This window comes from Ambystoma mexicanum, chromosome 9 (genome assembly GCF_040938575.1).
Source record: "Ambystoma mexicanum isolate Mex_15411 chromosome 9, UKY_AmexF1_1, whole genome shotgun sequence".
Lineage (NCBI taxonomy): Eukaryota > Metazoa > Chordata > Amphibia > Caudata > Ambystomatidae > Ambystoma > Ambystoma mexicanum.
In genome coordinates this window covers 648,156,423-648,174,524 of record NC_090931.1, presented here as the reverse complement: position 1 = coordinate 648,174,524, position 18,102 = coordinate 648,156,423, and the positions used below count along the sequence as shown (strand labels likewise).

General features: G+C 46.9%; 1 long non-coding RNA gene across 1 annotated transcript in view; it reads left to right on the top strand.

Moving 5' to 3' along the window:
* LOC138488428 (uncharacterized) overlaps positions 1 to 18,102 on the top strand; it is a 614,677-nt gene that overhangs the window by 561,907 nt on the left and 34,668 nt on the right. Inside the window, exon 5 of the long non-coding RNA XR_011274665.1 lies at positions 10,127 to 10,187. This is a non-coding gene — a long non-coding RNA (uncharacterized lncRNA). The remainder of the gene's footprint in view (positions 1 to 10,126; positions 10,188 to 18,102) is intronic.

Sequence of the window (18,102 nt, the reverse complement as noted above, 5' to 3'; positions counted from 1 at the left end):
GCCTTTGAAGTAACCCAAGGCTCCTTTTCAAGGCTAAGATAAGGGCTGACACAGAGCCAGGAATTGATTAATAGTTGTAGAAAAACAGGGCTGCATGCATTCAAAAACATGAGACAGCCCTGCGAGTTAAAGCGGCCATGAATCTCAGCAGGATACCTCAGGGGCAAACGTGCTCGCCTTGGAAGCAAGACGACAAGGAGCACCACAGAATCGATCCCCAGTTCCGTGCTTAGAAACTCAGGGTATTAAGCGCATTATAAATAACCTATCATATCATATCACATCATATCAATTCCTTTTGCATAAAGAAAGAGGGACATGTACTTTTGTTTTAGTAAAAGTGACAATAGTTTTACAAAACACTAGCGAAATCATGGGAATCGTAGAGAAATGAGAAATGTATGTATTTGTATTAACATTGAAACAGAAAAATAAATAGAAATTCATGAAAATATGATCAAAAATGAGTGGGAATGAATAGGGCCAGAGCTGACGCATGTATGAGCATGGATGGAATAAATTAAGTTTCTTGGAACAAGTAGTGATTTATTTGCGCATTTTTGAAATATTCATATTTTGTACACAAAGGTTGTAAGTGAGCGAGGGCTGACTCACAGCATTATGGAAATATAGCCTTGTACGAGATCTCATTGAATTGATTTAGTTTTTTAGGGATTTTTGTGATACACACAGGTAATGCTTGTGATTTTTGAGTAGGGAAGCTCCGCTGTAGGTCCAAATGACAAACACTAGTTGAAGAAATTGACAATTGAGTAGGTTTTGAGAACAGTATTCATTCATGCATGTTTTGTTGAACCCAGGTGCTACAGAAGCAATTGATTGAATTATATGATATTGTGGGATAATTAAGCACCTGGTTGTTTAGTAAAGCAAAGGTATACATTTTGAAAGATTGTTGGTTTTCCCAGGAAACTATATCTCACTAAACTATATTGTGAGTTTACTGTTTTATACTAGAAATTGTCCCCAGTCATTGCACAAATATGAACTGGGGTGGTGCTATTAGGTCACTTTTTAAAGTCACACATGCCACAACCCATTTTAAAGGGTTTGTTAACTTATTTTGGAGTTAATGATAGATACTTTCTCTGTTAGGCACACACCAGAGTATCCCTGATTTGTTAATCACATTAACAAGTAATATAGGCATTTGTTATGGGACATTTTGAAAGAGCGTATATCATAAAGCATGCATGGGCCAATCACCCAGATGAGGAAAAGTAATGGAAAGAAACCATTTTAAAAAAATCTAGATGCATTGATGGAAAGTAATTGGGAAAAGAGGAAAGGTGCTAGCCTAAAAAGTGTCAGTGTACTACTAAAAGATGCACACCGTCTATTTTCATAGAATTTGATACAGAAAGCAAGGAAGTATGTCAGCAGAAGGAAATGGGAAAGTGATTATAGAAAGAGAAAAGGAGAATGAGAAAATGACCCAAATGATTAACAGAGCAATAATAAGACAGAGGTTGCAAATGAAAGCACAGGAGAGTGCTATAAGTAACTAGAACAGTGAGAATATTGGTAATTAAGGACAGAGTGAGGAGGAATGGGATATGCACCATAATGCAATACAGAGCCATGAGGATATTACACATGCATACTGAAGCATATGCACCAAAGCCACAGCAAATTAGACAAGCTTCAAGAGGGGGGACAGTATTTCCCCCACTGCACAGAATAGCGGTATTAACAAAAGAATATGCCTAAAATCACACATTTTGTGAAATATGTTGCAGAGAGTAAAAATGTAATTATGAGTGCTAATTACATTAAAGAGCAGATTAATACAATAGTAAATGATACTAGACTAAGCACCGTGAATATGTATGGGGAATAGCAAGAATTCATAAGATAAAACACCTTTTTTCAGCAACAATGTGAAAAATGCTTATATTGATGCAATCATTTGTATTTAGAATGGGGAAGCAGTACGTAATGAGAGGAAGTACTCTCAAATGCACCAAGGCAAAGGTTACACACAAAAAAGCATGATATATTTTATAAAAAATAACAGTAGTATTGAGGAGAGATCTCAGTAAATAACTAGGGGATAACATGCACTGGTTTAGGGATTAGTTATGAAGACACTCAAGGAATCACATTTGTATTTTTTAAGGCCTGAACATGTAAAGGAGTGTGCATTAGGTCAAAGGAGTGTTTTTTTTATAGAGCACACAACCTGATTAATACGATTTTCTAGAATAAGGAGTGCATTATTTTGATTTGTGCAGGGTCTGTATAAATGAAACATATTCATGAATAAGTACAAGCAGGCTGCGAGCTGACAAGGAAAAACAAGGAAGGTTTGGCACAATTATTGAACACGATATGGATTACTATTATGCATGATGAATTGATTTATTGTAAGAAGTAGAGAGAAGTAGAATTTGGAGATATGAAAAGAGAAGACTTTTTCATGAGATTGGGGAAAGATAGAGATAATTAGGTCAGAGACCCTGTCATGATATGCTTATAAGGAGAGGGGGAGTGGCACACATACACACATGTACTCACATGTACACACACACACGCAAATACACACACAAACACACACACACATCCACACACACAGGCACACACACACGCACACATGCACACACATACACATGCACACACACACATGCACACACATACACTCACACACACACACACAATATTGTGGAAGTACAGGCAATCAATGGATCACAGGCTCAATTCACATAAAAACTAATTTAGGTAGTCAGAGAAGGAATTCAATACCGCTATGAGAACACACACACACACCTATAGGATGCTTTTGCTTTCCATTAGGAATACCAGTTAGGGACATTGGCCCTCATTACGACCCTGGCGGAAAGTGACTGACCGGAGCGCCACAGCGTAAATAGCGTTTCCGCCATTGCACGAAGGAGCAAAGTGCGGCCCATTCCGACCCATCGGGCACGAGCACCACGCCACGGCGGAAGTGCAAAGTCCGCGATGGCGGAAATGACCCCAAAACGGCCCACACCGCCGCCGTACGGCGCCCTAGGTGCAATACCGCCACCCCTCTTAGCGGTCACCGCAGTGTGCGCCTACCGGAAAGTACGGTGACCGGAAATATACGGAAACGGAAGTAAAAACATGGGCCCGGAACGGGAAACATCCCGGCGTACACCTATAAAACCACTAAAACCACACAACCACTAAAATCACTACCCTGAAACACACCCCAACCCGTCACCCACCCTAGCGAAACCAAGACAAATGGGAAAAGTAGCGAAGAAAGCGTGCGACCGCAAGCGGCAGGTCCACTTCTCCCGCGAGGAACTCACCGTGCTAACAGAGACCCTCCAGGAGAATGCTGCCGTCGTCTTCTCCACGCAAATGACCAGAACGGCACTTGCAAACAAGAAGACCATATGGGCTCTGGTGGCACAGCGGGTAAGTGCGGTGGGGACCGCACCCCGCACCCCACAGCAATGCTGCAAGCGATGGGACGACCTGCGGATACGCGTCCGCAGCATACTCTCTGCCAACCGCAACATTGCCACAGCCACCGGGGGAGGTCCTGAATCACCCATCAAGTTGACCCCCTGGGAAGAAATCTGTGCCTCCACCATCGGAATGGAGAGCATAGAGGGAGTCGGAGGGATGGAGAAAGGAGTGCAGACATCCGAAGATTCAGGTAGGTGTACCAGATAAAACAATGCCAAATCCACACAGTCCATCCATGTGAAGTACCATGCGTCCACATAGTGCAACAGAAACACATGTCCAGGAGAACGGCCACACACATCGGCCTGATAGCGCACGTTAAAACCCACAATAAATACATAAATAATTAAAAAACCCTAATACACGCACTACACGTGCAGCAGGCACACCCTAACTGCAGGCTGCCAAACAACTGCACCCTCACTCCACACACAAATCAAAGCACCTCCAAGGACCCGACCCAAATCACCCTCAGGTACCACCCCAGAGCATGTGATACAATGCCATTCCAATTCCCACAGACCCATCATTAACCCTCGCCCTCCTTTACTCCACCACAGGGTCCGATCCAAACGACGAGCTACAGGACACCCCTACCAGCACACCTGCAAAGAGGGCCAAGACCAACGGCCAGAGACCCTCCACCTCAGCTGCACGCATCAAGACACGGCAGCAGCACAAATCAGGTGGCAGCACAGAGGAGGGAACATCAACAGGCACCCCAGCAGCCAGCATGCCCACAACACCACCACCACAGGTCCCCCCAATGGATGCCACGGAAGGCACTGCCTCTGGTGGCAGCAGCACCATAGGTGACACCCCATTGATGGCAGCATGCTCCGACACAGAAAACGGGGATGTCGAAGTCAGATCCATCCATGACCTGTCCCAATCCCCCTGTCTGTCCCATCCCGTACAACATGAGGATACCACGCAGGGGCACCCACAAGACAACGACTGGCCATCCCCCACAAGCCCTGTGGCAAGGCAACATGAGGACAACAGCCCCTCTGTGACACCCCCGCAAATGGGCATGGCCCAGCAGAGGCAACAGTCCCTCGACCAGTTAATCGTGCAACAGCAGCAAATGGCCACGCTCCTCAAGGACCATGCCGATGAATGTGGGGGCACTAAGGCAGACATAGAAACATCAACTGAGACACTTAGGGCAGAAATGGAGAGAGGCACAGAGACGCTAAGGGCACAAATGGAGAGTAGCACCGAGAGCCTGAGAGTCCAAATGGAGAGAAGCACCGAGAGCCTGAGGGGGGAACTGCATGCGACGTCCAAAGACGTATGTGCCGAACTTGCCGCAGTGCGCCGTGTGCTCACTGAGCTCTCGCAAACCCTTAGGGACATGCATGGACGTGAGCAGGCAGACACATCATCCGTTGCAAGTTCCGTCCAGGGCAGCCCCCAACGTAGATCTGGAAGGAACCTGCGCTCCACAGGCAGGGGTGCCCCTGATACCCGCAGAGGGGGCTTGCAATAGCGACAGCCCACTGACAATGAGCATCTTTGGACACTGGGGTTCGGGGGGGAGGTAGGAGGGTGGAGGGGGTGTGTTGGGCTCACTTGGGTGGCGGGTCGATAGGGTGTTCAACATGACATCACATATGCCATAAAAAGTGCACGATCAACCAATGAGATGTGTGGACATTGATTTTTGTGTACTAGGCCATCATAGGCGTACAGTCCATATTGTGCATGTCCCAGACACGCACAGTGCCACGAGTCCCGTGTCCATGTATCAGCCACCAGGCGTGAGTGATAGAAGCATACATCAATGAGATGCTGACGAATGTCACGGGCCTCCGGTGCCTCGCAGACTCCATGAGGTGCTGCCACATCCCCACCCTCATCATGACCATCATCAGGTGCTTGCAGTTCTGCGTCAGGGGGCATGGGCACATTTCTACGTACGCACATGTTGTGGAGCATGACACATGCCATGACCATCTTTGCAACCTTCTCATGGCGGTACAGGAGTGCCCCGCCAGACCTGCTAAAGCAGCGGAAACGAGTCTTCAGTAGGCCGAATGCCTGTTCAATGACTACACGGGTACGTGAGTGGGCATGGTTGTAGTCCTCCTCATGCTGGTCCCGTGGGTTCCGGACTGGTGTGAGGAGCCATCTCTTCAGTGGATATCCAGCATCACCTGTATGTGGACGAGAAACGTATGATGTGGAATGCCATTGCTACGTACGCACACCCCCCCCCTTCCTGCCAGGTCATTGCCAAATCACATTCCCCACATAATCATGCATGTAATGAGACTCACCGAGTAGCCAGGATCTGTTCCCTGCGTGTCGCTCCATGTAGCGTGGTATTGTAGAGTTCCTCAAGACCATAGAATCATGGGTTGATCCAGGGAATCGGGCACAACAATGTGTAATGATCCTGTTGGAGTCACACACCATTTGTACATTCAGGGAATGAAATTGTTTTCTGTTGCGGTACTGGGCCTCCATGGCATGTGGGACGACCAATTCCACATGGGTGCAGTCGATGGCACCAATGCAACCGGGTATGCCGGCAAGTGCATGGAATCCCACTTTTGTGTTGGTAATTTCCTGCTCCGAGCGTGGTAGAGAGATGTAGTCGTCTGCGTGCTGCAGGAGGGCATCGAGCACTTGCAATAGTGTCCGTGAGAACAGTGGCTGAGAAATGCCATGCAACTGTCCGACTGTGTGCTGGTAGGTGCCTGTGGCCAGGAAGTGGAGTACAGACACCACCTTCAGTAGGGGTGGGATGGCGGTTGGGCTATCTATCATGCTGACAAGGTCAGCCTGTGTCATGTCCACAATGGCGGCTATGGTGTCCCGGTCCAGACGGTAGAGGGTGTGGATCTGCTCATCAGTGAGGTTGAACGGATGTGCTCGGAGGCGTGGGATTGCGGGCTGCCTGCGTGGTGGTAGTGGCTGTGCTGGCGGCCCTTGCTGGCCCTGCCTTGGCCTCCTCCTCCTCCTGCGTCTCCTTCGTGCGGCCGGTTGCAGTTGGTGTTCGTCTTCTTCTTGGAGTTGGAGTAGTTGCAGTGCTATCAGGTCCCCCAGGGCCAACATCGCGAGTCCTGCCGGTAGCATTTCGGTGTGGTTGTGGGAGGAGACTGGCTGTGCAATTTATGTGTTTTCAGGCTGTATGGCCTCCACCTGTGGTGATTAATTCCACCTGTGCAAACTGCTCTCCCCTTTGGCCGAGCACGTCCCGCGCACAACGCTGCAAATCGGGGAATGGCATCTTGCTATTGCAATCATGTATTTGTACCCGATGGCCGTGTAACATTGGTTGACATGTTCATTCTGCTGTGGTCCCATTGTTGCACATACTATCTGTGCAGTCGCGAACAGACTTGTGAAGGGTCAGTGGAACGTAGTACTCGAGTAACGGTGGGCCCTCATGCATCACTGTACCGAGTTGCAATGACGGGCGGGGCGTCCCATTTGTGGGTGAAGGCAGTTGCCATTTTCACACACAGCCGCACTCGATGGAATAATTAGTGATTTCAAACGGCCACAGATGCCTTTTCGGCGTGATGTTGCAAATGTGGAATTCGAAGGGCGGCGCTTTCGGTTTCCAGCTAGCGGCGAGGAGATGCCCACAGGTCTGACTGCAAATATAACGTTCTGTTGTTCAATGTCCTTGAGACAGGGCCCATGGCGAGGAAGCAATGATTGATATGAATAGTTTGGGATGCGCAATTGCTACGTGGACGATGAGGCCGGCCGTTCCCAAATACATGTTACTTCACAACACTGGAATTACGGGCTGGGGCACTGTGGATTTTGCAGGCTGCATAACGCACAGACTCAATGGATGTTTCTAATGTTATGTGAGTAATTATTCAGGCGTTTTGATTCCGGGATGAGGGAATGATGAATGGATGCATGGGCAGGTGATTTGATACAGAGTTTGCCATGTACAGGGCTTCTTGGGATCTATCCGCCTCCCCTACGCTATGTGATGCAGGGCTGCCATGGTGGGACCATCGTCTATCTGGCCTTGTTGAGCCCTCCCTGTCTCGACACGCCCTCAGACACTTGTGTCCATGCACATTAACATTCCCATCTGATGGATTCTGTTTTGACAGACGCATGCACAGGTACACTCGTTTGTGATGGTGTTTGCACCTCGATATAGATGGTTAGGAGTCGCAAGTGGTTTTGGGGTGGTGATGATCCTTTGGAGTGGGCTAGCATGCATATGGCTGTGGATTTCGTGTGATCATTGAAGTGAGTTGTTGGAATGTAGTTCTGATGGCCATTCTGTTCTTTTTCTTTTCTTTTGGTTGACAGGTATCTCCTCCCCTTTTGCCACTGCCATCTGTATGCCACTCCTGCAGATGGGTTTTACTCCCGACACCTGCTGCTTCGTGTTAATCAGTGGAGCAGCATTACGATCTTATGGGACGATCGCCAATGGCCCACATGCCCTTACGCAGTACTGGTGGCTCGGAGCAACATTTCGGCCTTTCAGCTGGACTAGTGCCTCCCCATTGGGACGGCCCTGCGGTTCTGTGCGCTTCCATGTTGCCTTTTCGTACGTGAATGTGGCTCTGTGTACCATGAGGGAACAGGACGACACACAAGTAGTGGCTGGTCATTTCTTGCGGATGCAGCCCACAATGGTGATTGGTGTTTAGGAGTTCATGGCCTGATGGCTGTATGGGCTTGGTGACTTTGATGTGCATTAAATTTCTATTCTGATTTGGCCCGTGTAGCGTTTTTCTTTGCAAGTGATGTGGCATATGCCTATTTGGGGGGCGATGTATTGTGAGGAGATCTGCATTGGGTTCCAGCTTCGGAGTTTAGTTGCGTGGTACTGTACTGGGCGCGTTTGCCTACTAAGCCCGTGAGGTCAGGGATGGGGGCTGCCAATATGACAGTTTGAATGTTGTCATGCTCAGGGGCGGGGGATTGGGTTTTGTGTAACAGATGCCGGTCAGCCAGGTGGACTGGTGGAATGATGTGATTCTCGGAATATGGCTGGTCACAGGTGCCTGTGTTTGCGTGCGTTTCTTGGTGGGGGACTGTGGTCATGTCCATTGGGATGGCTTCTGTATTCGTGCCATCTGTGCCCTGCAGCTCCCATTGGCCCCTCTTGTGTTTCTTTTGTTCGTTGCCATGCATGGGTGACTTGTACATTTCAATGGTTGCATTGTGGCTTCATTGCACCTACGGGGAGTTGTACTTTGTGGGCAGGGAGCGGTGTACAGGCACTCAGTGGGGCCGTTTACGGTTGATTCGCGATGCCGTACTTCTCACCATGGCGGAATGGTACATTACGCCATGCCTGATGGCGTTAGGTACATGTCCGCTAGGGTCGGAATTGGCGTACCGTTGCGCCATGGTGGTGTTTGCGGTTTCGCATGGCGCGCGCGCGCGTGCTTGGTGCAGTTAGCGTTGGCGTTCACTACGGTGTCGCTAATGGCTTCGTACTTTGCGGTGACGGGTCATAGTCGCACCGAGCGCTATTCGATGGCGGTATTGCATTTCCGCCATCGTTTTCCGATTTCCGCAAGGGTCGTAATGAGGGCCATTATGTCTTGCTAAAATATGATATAAGAGTAGCTGGATTTTTTGAGACTATAAATGGAAGGGGGATAGGGATACCTTGAATCTACAGGCTCAAGAAAAGACAGGAAGTGTACGCACTCTAAAACTTAATATAAGAGTTGTAAGGATTCCTACTGGCAATGCCAGGTAGGAGAGTGTGCATCAAATTACCAGAAGGGGTAACAAAAGGAGAAGACAATACAACCACTAGGACAGTGGTGGAAAAATGTACACAGGGGAACAAAATAACAGTACACACATGTAAGGGATTGAAATGTGTAAAATGTAAGAGTTTATGTTGTGTTTAGACTAATACAAGAAATCAATAAACAGCTAAAACTAAAAGTGCGGAAGTAAGATGTTCCTAACGAAGAGATTGACGTCAATCCAGGGGTGAAATAAATAAATAAGTAAATGCAAAATGGTGAATGAATGAATGGATATGAAAGCAACAAAAAACACAAGTTGATAGAAGGTTTAAATAAAGGAACAAAAAATAACATTGTGAGACAAGGGGGATGGAGGACGGTGTGGATAAAATATTCAGATTTTCAAACAATAAGCAGCAATGGATGGTGCTTGTTTAAATTGATCAGTGTAGTGTATTTGATAAAAATAAAAGGCGATTAATGAAAGATCAAGAAGGTATGGATGGCCAAGATTAATCTAATAGTATGAGATAACGTTTAGTAGAACTGCACAAAAGAACATATGAGAGTAAGTAACAAGAACATTGTTTGTGTTTATATGAAGATGTTGATTTATGTATTAGAAATTAAAAGAAAAAATCATTTTTGGAGCATGGGAGGAATGTCTACATAGCCTTACTGGAGTATAGCGATATAATGGGAAAAAACATTATGACAAAAGTAAGTACTAGTGGATAAGGAGAGAAAGAAAAGGTTCGCACCAGTTGACACAGTAAGTGTGTGAATAACCTTATTGATCGTTATTAGGAGTAAGAAGACCCAGTTGAGTACAGAAAAAAGGTACTAATGGATACTTCCTTACTACCTTGTGCCTACTAATTGCCTTTTTAGCAATTCAACTGCACTGACTCTTTATAGATTCTCTTTTGTGCCCTGGTCCTCAGGGGACGCTGTATGCTGTTTGCTCCTGAGGAAGATGGTACGTGGATTTTCAGCCGCCGAAATGTAAGCCCCCTTTGAAGCACATGTGGCACATAGGAATGAGGCTCTGCAGTTATTGAACATATAACTTTCATTCTACGGAGACCCTGGTTTATGATTAGGTTCTCAGTGGCCTATTAGTGGTCTCCCTTTAGACTAGTTAGGCAGCTAGGGTTGAGACATTAACACATAAGCGGAAACCTTGAATGAATTGTGTTTTCCTTTACTTACAATACACTCCCAGTCGCTCTCCTTTTTTTCTCGATGTAAAAAAGAACCGTCTTGTCCACATGTATATGTTGTATGCTCTATTGGATGTATGCATTATTTTTCTTGTACTTTAATACCTGATATATATATGTTTATCTATTTTCGGAAAAGATTAGAAAGTGACTTTATTTTTGTAAAATAAAATACAATACCTGGAAGTTACAGGATATTTAAAAAAAACAATTAAATGTGATCTTTTGAATATCTAAGAAAAACTTTGGTGTCAGTTTTCCCTTAACTATTTAGGGCAATTCTTAAAAGAGTGTCATTAAGTGTCCCTGCCTCCATCACATCTGAATAGTGTAATGAATTAATTTCTGATGATTTAAATATTTACTGGCGGGACATTTCTTTTTGTATTTTGCTAACGTTCACCTCGTACTGCAGACATGGGCGTAGAGGATACTTTCAAGGTCACCCTATATATCAAACCCCAGCTCCATCCCAGAGGCATCAGCACCCTTCCAGTTCTTCCCATCTCAGGCTTAACTTTGTTACTTTTCCCTCGCTGGCACCTCGCAGCATATCACAGCGACCCTGCATATTCTGTAGTGATCTTTCGGACAAAAGGGTGCTCTAACAGTTTTATGGTCGGTGGTTTTGGGCTGGCTGGCACTCTGGAATCTTGGGGTTTGGGCTGAAGTAGGTCCGAGGTTCGTGCCCCCCTTCTCGTGGGATAACTGCTCGCTGTGAGTTCTCGGCTCCCTCATGGCTTTGCAGGGGGCATTCTTCCTGGGTCACGTGTGCTAATAGTATGAGGCAATGAGAGGTTTAAGGACCCCTGTGGATTTGGCCTTCCCCATTACTGCCCAGGCTGCAATCCGCTCCTGCATTCACGCATGTATCTCTATGTTCTGTGCCCCGGCCTACTGTGCTGGCCGCATTGCAGTGCCAGGCCTCAATTTCAAGATGGCTGCTATTTCCTAAAATGGCATTTCATTTTCTAGTGCACTCTACACCCAATCCCATAATAACCTACCCATAAAGAAGCTTGTATTGACACCACCTCCCCCCTATAACCCCTCCACCCCCCCAAGCATCTACAGCACACAGTTAGGCCTCTGACACATTCAGAACCTCTTGGGGGCCTGGAACAATCACCCCGCTTCCCAACATTTACCCTTTCATTAATCCTATATTAACAAACTGCCATGTAAGCCTTTCACTTGCCTCCTCCTCTATTTTCTCCCTTTCCAACCTTGCAGCTTCAAAATATGGCGGTGTTCCCTCCTTGGGTACCCATGCTGTGCACACAGACTCTAAGCTTTCCCCTGCTTGCGCATACTGTACTGGGGTGCATGACATATATGTACACCCCCCATGTCCTGCAAGGTCGACCCAGTGCTCTTCATAATTCCCGGGGTCTGGTGGTGGAGTTGTAATTTTGGCTGGGGGAGGCGTTAAAAGGCGTTGCTCTAAACTAACCATGCAGCGTTTTGTCAGGGTCCTCTGTCTGTACCACAACGTGCCCCATGTACCCCAATTGAAATCATCATTGCACTGCTAGACATTGATTTAGCATTGCATCGAGGTCACATCTGGCAAGTGCAGAAAATAACCAACATGAACACGATCACTGGTACCAGCAGTTTCATGATCTCCCCCATCCAGAATGGTGCCCAAGAGAAAAGGTTGTCGACCCAGTAGCTTTTTTGGATGCCAGCCTCTGTTTGCATGTGGGTGCCAAGGGCGTGCAGGGCCTCTATTATGTTTGTGAGGGAACTGTTGTCTGCATAATTTGGAGGAGCGTATGTTCAACATGAATCACCATTCTTTTTGCAGACCCCACCTTCCATTGCTCTAAGTAAGTCCAGTAAATAGTGGTTCTGCAACGTCATCAACCTGATTGCTCGCATTTCCATCTTGATAGCATTGAGGCCTTGTTTGGTGTCATTTGACAGCTGTGTCACTTCCCAGCGGACGATCTGGAGCCATTTGGCATTAGCTGCTACTTGCACTCTTGGTAGTAGTAATGATGCAAAATAGTTTTCTTCTTTGCTGTACAGTCTGTATTGATCTGGTATTTCTTTGAGCAATTGTGATGAATTTGGACAAATAGTTGGATCTCTGCCTTACCCGCAATTTTTCTTTCTTCTATTTTTCTGGCAGGATACGGAATATGGGCCGCTGCGGCTTACCTGTGGTAGGGACATATGACATTGGTACTGGTGTTGGGGCCGACAAGCCACCTGGCCCCACTATCAAGTGCCCTACAGGGACCACCAGGAGGGCTGAGTGCAATGAGGCTAGCGAGCAGGTGCTCCTCCAATTGTGGCAGGAGGTGCAGAAACGCCCGTTGGCCACACAGCCAATAATTGTCCATCACTACTGCTGTCCCTTTCTTGAGCTCTGGGGTGCATAATGTCTTGTTGCACTTGCTGCTGGTCCCACAAAGACTCTCCCCTCGTTATAAAAACACAGTTCATATTCTACTTGCTTATGTACTTTTACTGGTTTTTCCATCGCCTCGATCCACGTGAGTTTCGCTAAATGCTCATTCCAGTATTCTCTACAAACAGCCTTGACCTTTTGGATCACTTCTTCTCCGAATCCCACAAGGCCTCCCGCCATGAAGCTCATTGTGTTCTCTTGCCATCTGTTTGCTATGAATTTCACACTCTCCAGCACCTTCAGGTAAGGTCCCTGTAAACACGGTGGACTTCTGGAGTTTCGGGCACACTGCAATCCTTCGGGGTCCATTAACACAAGTTGTATGCTCTGTGCCTGGAAAGTGCTTTGTAGCCACTAGCCAGCAAAATGTTAGATGTACCAAAAATTGAGCCTCCAAGAGTGGAATCTCTTGCTGCATTAATATCTTGGGCCCCCTGACGTGTGTGGTATTAAGAAAAAAAAGATATCAATTCCCATTAACCCTCTTTTTCCCCCACTGAGCTCATGTCTGCGTACCAGCTATTACTCAATTCTGGATTGTGCACACCTTCTATGACATCTAAACCTAGGCCTCTACACTCATCAAACATGTCTCTTTTCAATTGGCTTACCATTTGTGTGAATACAAGTTGTATTGTTTTTCCCTGTTTCTCCATATGATGTAGAGATATTAGTACTACTGGCGTATAATGAGGAAAGATTGGCGCTAATCATATAATCCCCCCCCCCCCTTTTATATGCCCTCCCCATATAAAACAAACCCCTAAATAAATCCCCAATGCAAACATGGACATAGCAAACAACCCTGCGACGCAATGTATAACACAAAGATATGTTGAAAGAAATGTGGTTACCACAGAGTGTTCGGGGGACCGTTCATATTGCTCTCTTTCAAATAAATGTGTGCGAGACTTCATTGTTTATTTTATACAAGAGAAACAGAAGAGAAGAGAAAAAAGAGAAAGGAATAGGGGAAGAGGCAGGGAGAGAGAGCAAAAGTGCAAAATGTGCTTTAGCAGTGTTGATATTTTGTAAACAGGTACCAGCAGATAAAATGAAAATACTGCTATCAAAAATGATGTGTAATTACCTCTTGTAATATGTACACATGCTCAGAAGCTGTAATGTGCGTAATTACTCAGCACGTGTTACGCTTCTCACCCTTTTAACATTTATTCAATTTGCGCGGGGCTTGCGGTATTGGGGGCTTTATGGATGTCCGAAAGATATATCCAATACCGCAGCTCCCTGACCTTTTCCGCCAGGGGAGTGGCATAAACAACGGTGTAGGGACCATTGTACCTAGGCTCACACAATTCTCAATGAAGTTCAAATCGCTGGGGAGTAGCTGAAGCAGTGGTGACATCACTGAGGTAGATGCAGCACTGGTTGCATCTTCAGATCGTGGGCGTGCTATCTGTTAAGAAATACATTTTCTTGCTTTTGTTAAGGCAGAAATATAATCCCTGAACTCCTCCCCCAGAATAGACTCAGCCCTGTGAGCATCAGAGGCTCTCCTGACAGGAGATAGGGGTGTGTGCATTAATCTCCCTGTTACCACCTCATGTGATGATAAATTATGATCCTTACAGGGCTGCATGTGCATGCTGAATAGTGCCAAGTGCAAACAGTGCACCTAATTCTTCTTTAAGGTGGTGCACAATTTTGACTATTTCATCTTCAATAGACCATTGATCCTCTCTAAAACCCGGTTGGCCTGGGGGTGGTAAATTATTCACATCTGATGCTTGATGCCCAGGAATGCTGTTATTTCCTTAAACAGCTCATTGAAAAAGTGAGTGCCGTTAAGTGAGATCTTAATATATCACATACTCCGCATTGAGGAAAAACCTCTCAGACCAGACATTTGGTGGCACATTTAGCATCTGGATGTGCACAAAGACCTGCCCCCACCCATCGGGAGAAGGGACACCCGATCACAATCATATAGCGATACCCATTACATCTCTCTCACATGTCTGTGTAGTCGACGTGTAACTTGTGGAATGGGCCAGTTGGGCAGGACAAGGTACCTTGAAGGGTTCTCAAGGTATGGCCAGTGCTATAGGACTGATAAGTAATGGAATTAATCACTAGTTTAGTCAATATCTTCTGTAGATTGGGGACAAACCAGTCCTCCTGTAAATCTGTGGCAATATGATGTTTTAACACGTGAGATGGATGGTGCAATTGGCCCAAAGCGACCAGTAGCAGCTCATGCGGCATAACCATTTCGCCTGTTGTTTCCTTCCGCCACACTAAGTCTGTCAGGAACTGTTTACATCCTCTTTTTTGCCACAAGTCCTTCCTGTGAGGCACGTCCCTGTAACTCGATAATCTGTGTAATCGAGTTGTAAGGTGTTGTTAATTGCGCTCTCCCTTGCGCTACAACTGGGTATTTAGAAATACTGGATGCCAGGAGATAGGCTGCTTGTTTGGGCACCGGATCCATGGTGGCATTAACAAGTGAGACCTTGTCTGTGTAATTCATGTGTGCGGTGCATTTCACCACTGCTGTCATGGATGGTTGGTAAAGTGCATCTTTTAGTTTGTGCAATAATGCTGCATGTTGCACCAGAGACCTATCAGCCCTCCTAAATCCCCTCCTCTTCCACAGTGCCAGCCCTGAATGCACCTTTGTTGTGACATAGGTTGAATAGGAGTACACAGTCATGTGGCACCCATTGGATTCTAGAAGCGTTCCGATGAGTGCTATGAGCCAAGTTGTGCATGGGCCGTCTTTTTTGTAAAATTACTTCATATTCTCTGTCCATTAGGTGGACAACCAGCATGCCTCAGGCCAGCCCCCTGGTCAATAGTTGCCGGCCCGTCAACGAAGAGGACCCCCTTAAGTGGGCTGTCTTTTGCCTTGGGAATGTCCCCTTCCTCCTCCTCAAATGTTACGCAATCATGCATTGGAAGGTCTTCGTCAGCACAGTTCTGTAAGGAAAGTGGCAGGGTGTACGGTATTGCATCACACTATGTATATGTGTGGGCTAGACAAGATAACCTCATATGCGGACGCCCATTGTGTGGTCAGAGTTGATTTAGATCGCTCAAGGATAGCAAATACTACATGTTCCACGTACAGTGTTATAGAATACCTCATGATAGTTGTGCTGCTTTTCTCAATTGCAAATGGTGCAGCAGCAAGCGCCTGTTCACAAGAGAACTGGCCCTGCATCACTGAATCTAGCACTCCACTGTAGCTTGTGGGCCATATTGCTTTTCTGTACAAGTACTGCTGTCATCATTTGACCGCTCGAGTGGGAAAACAGATAGAACTCTTGGGTGTAGTCAGAGTTGCTAGGACTGGTGCAGTGCAAATAACCTTCTTTACTTCATTAAAACATGCAAACATGTTCTCTATCCATGCAATCCTTTTGTCTGTCTTTTGTGCCTCTTTAAGGCCCGGCAGCAGAGGCCTAGTGTATGCTACGTAATCTAAAATCCATGCCCTGCAATAATTGCACAGACTGGGGAATTTCTGCATTTCTTTATTCTTGGCTGGGGGCACTATGCACTGATGTGGCATACCACCTCTTGCCTGGATTATCACCATTGCTCTCATTGCACACATCCCTGGAGTGGCACATACTATCCCCAATCTGTGAAGGAGATGTTCATGTTCAATTTTCTCAGGAGGTTGCCCCCGAGCAAATTGACTGGGGAGGTCTCTGAATACACTAAGGGTACACACACCACTTTCTCTCCTATTTTGATTGCTACTTCTTCTGTGTATGGAACCATGGCAACAGCCCCAGAGAATCCTTGTGTGTCGAGAGTTTCACCTGATAGTGGGAAGTTTCCCTCACTGATGCATGATTGGGTGGCACTCATGTCGACCATAAAGATGAATTGCTTATTACCTATCTCAGTGCCCACCAAGGGTTGCTCATCAGGGTGGATAGTCATGGACAGGACTGGGCATGCAAGAGCTTTATGTGAGCTGTCCAAGTCAGGATATGTATTGGTACCCGGGAACGTGAAAGGGTTTCCTCCCATGACACTCACCCCCAGATACGGGGCCACTGTCCCATTTGGGAAAGCATTATTTGTAGGCACGTGCCCCCTGTATGATTGGTTTTGTGGGGTCGCTTGCATTTGGACGTTGGACGGGGAAGACAGCTACACTTGTGGGGATCGTGGAGGTAACTCTTTGTATGCCTGGTTTATTTTGTATTGTATGGACGTGGCCATGGGGGGGGGGTGGAATTGTTGCTGTTGTTGTGCTGGGCCTGTGGAGCATACAGATTGTATCCTGTTCCCATTCTGTTCCGGCATTCTTGTCATGGGCGCTACTCCCGAGGGGCCAGGACTGGCCCAGCGCCCTCGGAAGCAGACCCGTCTTCCACTACTCCAGACCCAGCAGACCCCTACAGGGGCCCTTTGGACCGTGTCCTGGCGCCTTTGGCGCCAGGCTCATGAAGGGCTCATATTGATAAACAGTGTAATAATGCTTGGGTGCACTTACCTGAGGCAGACCATGCTGCATATTTACCCAGAACAAACCAGTCTGGTTGAAGTCCCCAGCCATCAGGGCTGGGAGGAACTATTCCCTCCATTCAGGAACTCTTTTCTTACCTGGGTGGAACCGGTGGAAGAACACACACTGGAAGCACTTCTCTGCTATTTAAACCACACCCGATGGAAAACACGTGCTTCGCGTTATTCTGCAGCAGCAGCAGGACGCTCACCGAGTCGGCTCCTGCATTCCAGGTCCAGAGTCATCTTCAGCTTCCGTGCAGCAACCTGTGGATGAAGAAAGACACAGAACAATACTTACCAGATCCCGGAATCCAGTCACCGGCAAAACCTGCAAAGAATAAACATAAGGTTAGAAAAGTGCAACTCGCTCGCAGCCGCGCCCGCTTACCTGATCCATCCGTGATTGCAACGGAGCTAACCGCGGCCTTCTCTTCGGCAGCTTCTCTGCACCTGAAAGGCAAAGGACATAATTAAAAAGGGGTTCGGGTGAAGGCAGTCGCATTCATCTTAACTTACCAGTTTTTGCACGCGCAGTAGCGGCCGCATCAACCTCAGCATCCCGGCACCTGAAAAACAGGAAAAAGACATTATTTGAGGTGCCATTAAAAGCGGCCAACGATCATTATACTTACGTGCATCGGCACGTGCAGTGGCAACGGATATAAAGCCCGCAGCATCCCGGCACCTGAAAACTAGGAAAAGGACATTATTAGAGGTGCCATTAAAAGCGGCCAACGATCATTATACTTACGTGCATCGGCACGTGCAGTGGCAACGGATATAAAGCCCG